The sequence below is a fragment of the Megalops cyprinoides genome, chromosome 5 (genome assembly GCF_013368585.1).
Source record: "Megalops cyprinoides isolate fMegCyp1 chromosome 5, fMegCyp1.pri, whole genome shotgun sequence".
In the NCBI taxonomy this organism is placed as follows: domain Eukaryota; kingdom Metazoa; phylum Chordata; class Actinopteri; order Elopiformes; family Megalopidae; genus Megalops; species Megalops cyprinoides.
The window spans coordinates 10,620,592-10,630,193 of record NC_050587.1 but is presented as its reverse complement, the minus strand read 5'-3'; positions in this window follow the sequence as shown (position 1 = coordinate 10,630,193).

The window sequence follows — 9,602 nt, the reverse complement described above, 5'->3', positions numbered from 1 at the left end:
TCTGATGGGAATGGGGAGAGCATGTAGCTGATGTAATTAAACCACTCTTAAACGACCTGCCATGCCCTTTTAGGGCCTTTGGAAATAGGGAAAAAAGGACAATCTAAAAGACCATGCCTGTCAGTTTAATCTTTTTAAAAGCCTCCAAGCAAAATGGAGAGGATGCTCAGTGTTCTTGTACAGCAGGCCGGCCTCACTGTGGCAAATGAACAGAGGAGGCTGCATTGTACTAAGACCCTGAGCATCTGTTCTCTGTCTTACATAAACTGAAGGCAGGTAGTACATATTTGACTTGAACCACAAGATAGGATTTTTAGTCCCGGCAGTGCAGTGCCCTTTTGAATTGATATTGTTTTCAGAGCGCAATCAGCTATAACTCACACCAAAACCAAAGCGAACAGAAGACAGACCCTTTGCCTGTAAACAGCCCCTCTTAGAAACACGGCTTTTCGTGATATTAGACGCAAGCCAAAGGCTTTAAGGACTCTTTATGGACACTTGAGACTTTTTCTATTTATTGACGAAATCGAAACCAAAGAAACTTTTTTCTGCACCTAACTGTTCTGCAAGAAACTGTTATATAGAGAAAGAATATTATAACAGTGACGACTACGACGACGAGGAGGGAGGGTGGAGGAGGACGTCGCGGGGGACAGAGGGGTAGCTTTGTCCCCTCCCGGCGTGTCAGACTTTTTACGGGGAAGCAGACAATGACTCAAAAAGGGTACAACACGAGCGGAAGCTTTCGCTAGGACGGCGGCCGCTTCCTAAGACAGAATAACGTGTCTCTCAAGTTGAAGATTGTCTTTAACGTGTGCCTATGCAGTTTTTTCACGAAAAATGGAAAAGAACAACGAAAACCTCATCAGCTACAAAACCAAAGATCCATGGATAATTCCAACAGCCGTTTTTTCCCTTTTTCTTTTTTTTTCTTTTTTTTTTTGGGTTGCCCACACATTTTTGACCTTTTAACAGGTAAATTAATTTGAAATGTCCTTTCTTTTGAAAAGGATCAAAAACAGCATTCTGTTGCATATATAACACTATATATATGCACGTACACACTCAAACTCACATACACTGGTACATAAAGTATGCATTATGTATACATTAAATATAATGTATGTATAATGTGTATAGGTATACATTTTTTAAAACAGGGTTCCTTTTCTTTACAAGCATGGTACTATGGGATTCAGCGCACCTGTCTCTGTATGGTTTATAGAAATGATGTTGTTCACTGCTGTAGTTGAAGTTTTAACCAATGGGAGTGGTCTGCCAAGATTGCAGTTGTGGAACAGTTAGATGGCCTCCATAGTTACAGCAGTTCATTTTGTCTGCTCTGCTCACCAAACACTGACTACCTTGGTATTACTCGCTCTCCAATTACAACATACCAAGGTTTTAAAAGAGGAAATACCTAGATGATCATTTCACAAGGTACTGAGGGTAATTCATCCAGAGTGTTATCCCCTCCATTGCAAAAACCTAAGGTTTAGAGCATTATATGGAACTCCAAACCTATCGCCACAGGCAAATAATCTCTTTGAATTTTTTTAGTTTCCCAATCTAAGTTCACATATTAAGCATTATTACATGATTTGAATATGTGTCTTTAAATGGGCTGTACTTGTACTTTTAATCGTCCCCGTTTTGTGATTCCACCTATGCACATGTCATTATGAAACGAACACATTTCAATGATAGGCCTTAGCTGGATTCAGAAGCAATTACACAGGTCCTATTCCTCTCAGCCAGTAGCTATTAGTTTTATGATTTTTAAAGTAACGCATAATTCAGGAAATTATAATATATTAATCACTCTCCCTTAAGTGTTGTATATTTAGTCTATGGCAAACACTATAAAAGCTTTTGCAGACCAAAAGATAATACAGTGCATTAATTAGTAATGACAAACTACTAATGAGATACAACAAAATAATAAAAGTCCTTACCCTCAAATAATTTTCACAAAGGAGATGTTCCTCCTATGACTTACATGAGGATGAAGATTAAGTTTCTGTACTAGGAAACAGGAATGTATAAAGAGTAGATATGCATCATAATACCATACATGTTCTGATGACAAATCTAAAAGCTATCTAGTGCCTGAAAAGGACTGATTTATTCACCCACTGGGCAAAACCATATTAAACATGGAATTATAATGAATTGTGAAGTTCAGTTCAGTTCAATGATTGAATGAGAGGCATATTTCCATTTTTCCTCTCAGTCATGTGGAAATAAAGCACATTTTCATATTATCACAATAATCAATGAATTAATGATTAATGACAGTATATTCTGCAATTCATTAGATATAAAAAATATTATACAGTGACCAAAAATTAGGTATGGAAGGTATTGTGACAGTTTGTGGTGTGCTAATGACAATAATAGAATAATGTTTATTTTATATTGTATAAATACAGAAGTCTATTGTAATGTGTAGTGTACCTATTGTGTGTGTGCGTTATATGTGTGTGTGGATCTCAGTTCAATGTGTAGGCCTTATCATTTATATAGAGCTGTAACAACCTCCAGTAGGAGCTAATGAGAACAGTACAGTGTTTTGATGTCAGTGTGTCATAAGGAAGCTAAAATCATATGTAGAGTTGTCCAGTAAGCGCTCTTCCTCTCTCTCTCCTTCTCTCATTCTATCTTCTTTCACCTGTTCACATCTTCTGTTGCCAGATCGGTGTGCTGAATCCTTACACCCATGCTTGCAAAGGGGTAGGGCAGGGAAAGAATGGGGGGGGGGGGGGTGTCTTAGGCACATCAGAGATGAGTTCAACTTTTCACACAACCAAACACAACAGCACCAATAACCAAAAAAAAACAAACCAAAAAAACCAAAGTTCATCCGTCGAGAGGAATCTGCTCGAGTATCGGTCGAATAGCTTTATCCTTTAGTTTTCTCTCTTTGAAGCTTCTAATCCAAAGATCGTCCACTGACCATTCTGCCGGCGGCCGAAAGTGGCCTCGTGTGAACTGGGCGGAGCCCTGTTCAAGTGAATTGTCTCACCGCGGTCTGGTCTAGAGGAAAACGTGCCAACCAAGGACGTGAAATCAAATCAAAAGAGGTTTTCATTGCTTGTCTCGGTACTAAAATGGTTGTCAATACTTCTGTATGATTATGTCGTCTCCACCAGGGTTTGCAATATGTGTAATTTTATTTATGTAATTTCTATTTTTTTAATTGAACTTTATTTTAAATTGCCAAAAAATCCTTTGAAACTCAGTACCCTGATCAGCTTGCCAAGGTTTACATTGTCTTTTTTTATTATTATGTTTTAATTGTCCACACTGTCAAGCTTATTTATTTATGACCAAGGTGTGTTAGGACACAAATAGATTTTTTACTTAATTATTTAATGCTATTTAATTAGATGTAATTGTTTGGATAAATATTTATGGGTATTTAAGAATGTTAGTGCATCAAAGATGCAGTGCTCTTGTCTCCCCTTAATTTATTAATTTATTAGTTAGCTTTACTTTAAAAAGCAACTGAACTTGGATTTAATTATTTAGGAGTGTAACTTAAGTCTTTACAGAAAAACAATAATCAAAATGTAGCTTCAGGTTAGTTGTATTTATGGTGTTGCCAAAAATATAATTTAAATGTAGTTCCTTTTCCTTATTTGAATTTGTTTAATGTTCTTGCAAATGAACGTAATCTACTGACGGAACACAAAATCGAAATGAGCACTATATCTGCTTTTCTGTGATTTGCTTATTAAACGAACTGTATTGAGAAACCTTCGCATCGTATTGAGAGTCCTGCTCAGCACGACGGACAAGCAATGAATTTCAGACCCGCGTTTGCGACAACGTTTTCGGATGGGGGGGGGGGACACACGTTGACTGGGATCGCTGCCGACTCACCAAAGAAAAGCAAGAACGCAGAGGGGAGAGGCTGTGGCTCACGGCTTCAACTCGTCGAAGGCAAAAAGAGGATTCCCTTGAAAAAACTAGCTGCTTCCAAGACTGACTTGTGCGTGTAAAAAAATCTTTCTATTTCTATAGTGAGAACCAAAGAGGCTACCTCACTGATTTTTCCATTTGTAATTTTAATCGTGTTGATGAAACCAAAGATACCAAAGATTTTTTTTCTCTCTCTCTCTCTCTCTCTCTGTCTCTTGTACGGTCTGCGCTCGGCCCATGCTTTGATTTTGATACTGTAGCTCCCTTCCTTTATCTCTCCCTCTCTCTATCTCTCTCTCTCTCTCTGTTTCTCTGACTCTCTCTCCAACATGAGCTCTCCCTTCTCCTGAAAGAATAAGTGTGAGGGGGAAGGGACGGGCTTGTGTATGTGTACGCTCAGCCCTGTGTGCGCCAGTCTCCTCCTTGCCAGTGGAATTTCAGCAGGTGTGTTTGAGCTCAGAGCACCAAAGACAAAAGGCACAGACCAGAACAGCCTTTACGGTGGGGCAACCCACCGCCAGACATGTGTTCGCTGGGAAAACAAATCACCAAAAATAAAGCCTCTTTTCATGTTTCACAGCTCTCTGTATATTACAATGCTTTTGGATTACTTCAACCGTACATATGGTCACCACATCACCAACCTTCATTTCTTAAACTGAATGGGAGCATAAGGCTAAGATGGTAGACAGTGGACAGTAAATTGATCATTTTCCACACTGAAGTTTAGAAACGTTATTGATAATCAATATTGGTTGCAAAGGCCTTACAGAATCCATTCTGTCTACATTTACATCTTCTGTAAGAGAAATGCATTATTCCAAAATATATATCCCATGGAGAATCTAAATCAGCCACCCAGGAGCCCCAAGACAGAGTATTCGGAATAGATCCCTTTGACCCTAAGAATGAGTGTCCTGTGCCCCCATTTTGAATGGCACCAAAAGAGACAAGCCAAACGAGATGGGGGAAGAGGATATCTCATGTATACAATTCCACAGCTGTGAAAATGAAAATCAAAGAGATCTCAACACAAACCAAACCGCTGGTGAGGGGTAAGGCCTGGAGAACATAGGGGGGTGACAATGGTGACACTAGGGGACAAAAATGCTGATTATTATTATTATAGTTGTTGTTTCATTAATAACAATCAATAATAGTAATACTCCTAGTACTACTAATAATGACCATTCCCCCTTACAAAAGAGGATGTATGTTAAAATATTACATAAAAATATTGGGAAAGTATATTTTCTACTAAATGTCAAAAAGATAGTGTTATGTATTGCAATATGTAGAGTAAAAATATTGCCACTTTCCTATATGTAACTTCAGTGGCAAAGCGTGGCATATACTGCACAGCTAAAGTTGTTTCTGCAAAGTACACATCAGTCGCATGAATGAAACTGGCATTAATTAATGGATTTGCAATACATGACACGTGCATCAGTACGTGAAAAAACGCTCCCAGTATTTCTTCTGTTCATTTTTGACATACGTGGCTTTTTTGAAAGGGCCGCTGCAGAACGATGTAGAGAACGCTTTTGTTGCAAAGTATGAGATAACCATGGGATGAGTGCCTTGCTTGAACCAAAGCGAAGTCTAGACCTCTCTGTACTTTTTATTCCTGTAAATACCTCAGCGTCGAAAACGGGGGCCCGCCGCGTGCCGCGCAAAAACCCGTTGGATCTGGTACTGTGGTGCTTTGCAATGCAATCATGCAAAGAACAAAGACGATACCAAAACGATACCAAAGGCTTTAAACAAAGAAAAAAAAAAAACATTTCCTTTCCTTCTGTCTCTTTCTCAGAATGGTGGCAAAGCTTTAAATAAAAAAAAAAAAAGAAAAATGTGGCATGATAGCGCAGGCCGTACATTCTTTACCAAATTTTCTCAGATATACCTCATAGATAATAGTGTTTAGGGTAATGTTACTATAGCGTATGTAATAAATTATTCACTTGTTTTTTTTTTTCTTTTTTTTTTGGTAACTGTGACTTTATGAAACAAACAAAAAGGCTTTATATATTTTAAGTTGTGTTTTTTTTTTTATTTTTTATTTTTGTAATAGTTGAAGAGGTGCGCTTACAAAAATGATGTATTTTTCTTTCTAGTTTAAGTGTCGATATACCTTTCATCTTCCGTGTTTTTTTTTTCTTTTTTCATTTGGGTGTGGGGTTGGGGGGGGGGGGGGGGTGGGGTGGGGTCAGTTTTTGTGGGGGGGCGGGGGCTGCATTTGTTTTTGGTCATCTGTCCATTTTCTTTGGATTGGGAACGGTTGCAGATTGAGCCCAAAGTTTACAGTTTTCATGGTTAGAGGAAAAAGATCTGTTGTTTTGTTGTGTTTTTTTTGGCCATGTTCATTTCCACGCGTCTTACTCGTTCTGTGTTAAGGAGTAGCATTATAATTAGCAACTGCAAACAGTGCTATAGCCCTGATTTTATGCATGAGGATATTTACAATTAGCTAGCAGTGTAATGCATTGTGATTATTCACACTTTCATTTCCAAATAGATTTTGTTTATTATTTATAAACTTTTATTTCTGCATGTCAGCCTGATATTATTTTGAAGAGCGTGGCTCAGTTGTGTATATATTCCACAGTTGAAACAGACACACTTGCAAACATATTTCAAAAGTGGATGGAGGTAAAAAGGCAATATCTACTCGTCTCAAAGCTAAACTAGCTGAATGCAGTGAACTTTAAACTACAGTCAAAACAGCTGAATGTGTCAACAGAACGGATCTGTTGAAACACCTGACTGAGCTTGATTTTTTTTTATTCCTGAAGGTCAAACTGGCAGATCACTTCTATGAGCTTAGCCAAAAAATATGTCTCTCACATACAACAATTAGCTGATCATTTTTTCACCTTTTCTAAAGTTTTCTCTAGCTTTGATTTCGCTTGATGCATCTACACCACAAAAGGTAAATCTTTTTCCAAAATAGACAAGTGGGTTTTTAGGAAGGTTTAGAGATTTAGAAAAAGAAAACAAAGAAAAGAAAAATCTCTAATTCATTGTCAGTCTATTCTTCCAGTCTCCCCCTTTGTTGACTTGGATGAGCGGTGAGTGAGGATGAGCGGTAAATGGATATGCCCTGGCCAGTGAATGCAAGATGACAGATGTACAGCAACACATAGAGAACGCAGCATAACACTTCTCATTTCAGTGGCCACTGCCTTTAAGAAATACAGATAAACCAGGTGTGTGGTTCTGCTACCTGCTATGAAATCCAATAAAGCCCCAAACATAGACGAAACTATAGAACAGACCTATTGTCACAGTTACATGATGCATATTGCCTAAAAAAGGAGAAAAATTGTGAAAGTACAGCTTTCATCTTCATCTTAGTTCATAATATAATCCAGTAATCAGACATAAAGAACTAAAATCTTTTTCTCTGATGCAATAAAGAGTGGTAGTGACCTGGTCTGAGCAAGCTATATACCAAAAATAAGATTTATGCCCTAAAACTCATATATTGTGCAGTTTTTAAAAAGCTAAGTAGGTTTTGCTTTTTTGGTGTTCTACTTTTATGACAGTGCCACATTATTTGGCTGTGAAAAGGTGAAAAGGACAGGTGGACATGGATAGAGTCATTTTGACTGATTTGATGATAAAAACAAATATGACATGCAAAAGACTATAAAAATTTATCAACTGTTTCATCCTTCAGTTTTTTTCTTAGAAGAAACAAAAGCAAAAAGCAAACTCAGGATGTGAAATATGACCTAATATGTCGGGTTAAAAAAACATCTAATTGTCTCAAGTATCAGGTATCTCAGAAAAGGGACAAGTTCAGATTTAATCCCAAGCCTTTTGAACTTAACACTGAGTCAAAAATAAAAACATTTTCTGTTTCTTACACAATGGCTTAAAAAGACAGACAAATAACATTTCCTGTTTTTCTCATAAACTCAGGACAAAGGGTGTTGTAGTTTCATTGAACATGGCCAAGGTCTCTCATAGTGAATCTGTGGCTCCTGCTGTTACTCTTGGTGCCTGTATAGAAAGAAATGAACAGTAGTTGTTTTGTCCAGGGGTTCCTGTGAGGTCTACAATGACAGAAAGCATGTGAAAGGAATTCCAGACAAGGGCAGTCTCACTCACCTTTGAAAGTATTGTCCATTCCAGTGTCATTCAGGCTAAGGCTTGTATGCCTCTCAGGCTCGAGCTCTAACCCTTTTTCTAAGCGTGTGGCATCTTTTTGCGATGTCAAAGGTCCTGTTGGCCTCGTAGATAAAGAAAAGACTGTCCTGTCAAAACAATGCCATTGCCAGTGCAGATCAAAATGTTGTTGACATCTCAGTTGCCCAGTGTAAAAACAGCCAGATGCTGTTAAAAAGAACATGTAAGCACGGAACAAGTACACCCCAAGTGGATGTCTTAAAATATATATGTAAAATATGTATTCAGTTGCTTCAGGCTCAACAAAATGAAACAAAGTCACTGTCTGTGTCCTCTATGGAGCTTATGTCTTTGGTTACTTTGTTTATAACAATGATAATTTCAAATATAGGTTAATAATTTCATAATATAGTTTAATGAGTTTTAGACAGGTGAAATAATTGTGAGTAACTGCTATACTAAAATGATATCGGGTTTTCTGGGGATAAATGGAATATACACCGCCATCTGAACTTTGATAGTTGTTGCAATGCCATGAAAATCAGTTAAGCGTTATTGCCCGTAAGAACTGTACAGTACCCGCCAAAAGCAACACACTTCCGTAACCTAAAGGAACTGAAAATGTACGTTAACTGTACACGCCACAGAAAGCCAAAATATCTGCAAAAATATCTACACAACTGAGGTGATTCTTTATGACTGCATATGCGTTTGCATGTTTTTTTTTAGTAGAACATTTTCCTTTTGCATTTGAGCGACAGAGTGCACATTAAGTCTGCATTATTTCAAAAGCTCTTTGTATGAACCCTTCAGCCAGGCAGGGTTTCCAGTTAGTATTTGCGCCTCTCACCTGTGCAATATTATTAGCTGTGTATAAAAAGAAAAAAAAGGACAAAAAAAAAACAAAAAAAAAAAAAAACGTTAAATAAGATTTTGGAGTTACAACTTGCTGTATCAGTGTTACATGTTTCAACTACTGCATACATTGGAGCTTTTAATATTGTTGAAGTTGTTGATGTATTGGGCACTTTAAAACCTTCGCAGAACATCCCAGTCCGATCTCAGAAGATTCAGTTGTGTGTGTAGCTACTGTTTATATTTGCTGTTCGAACATGATTCTCCGACATTGCGCACGCATTAGTGTTTCGTCTGCATCATGCTGAAGTTTTGATTTTCTGTTACTTCTTTCATTTGTATTCCCACTATCATCAAATGGTAGTGCTGTATATTCTGCAATTAATATCAAATAAACGGCTTTGATTCATTCACATTAAACACGTGAGCTTGCCGCCTTTATTCGTAGGGAGCCACCGGCACCAGCAAAGAGCATTAGGCCGGGAACAACAGGGAAAGGAAGAGCGTCTGAGCGTTCACAGATTAAACCTTCTATCTAAGACTTGCTTATAGACATGTAATCTTACTAGTTCTCGATCCACTGCTTTCCACTTTCACGAAAGGGGTGAACCAACACAGGGCTGAGAGATTCATCACATCTACCGTGATGGGCAGCCTTCAAAAAGGTTACCACGTCGGTGCATTTCCTCTCA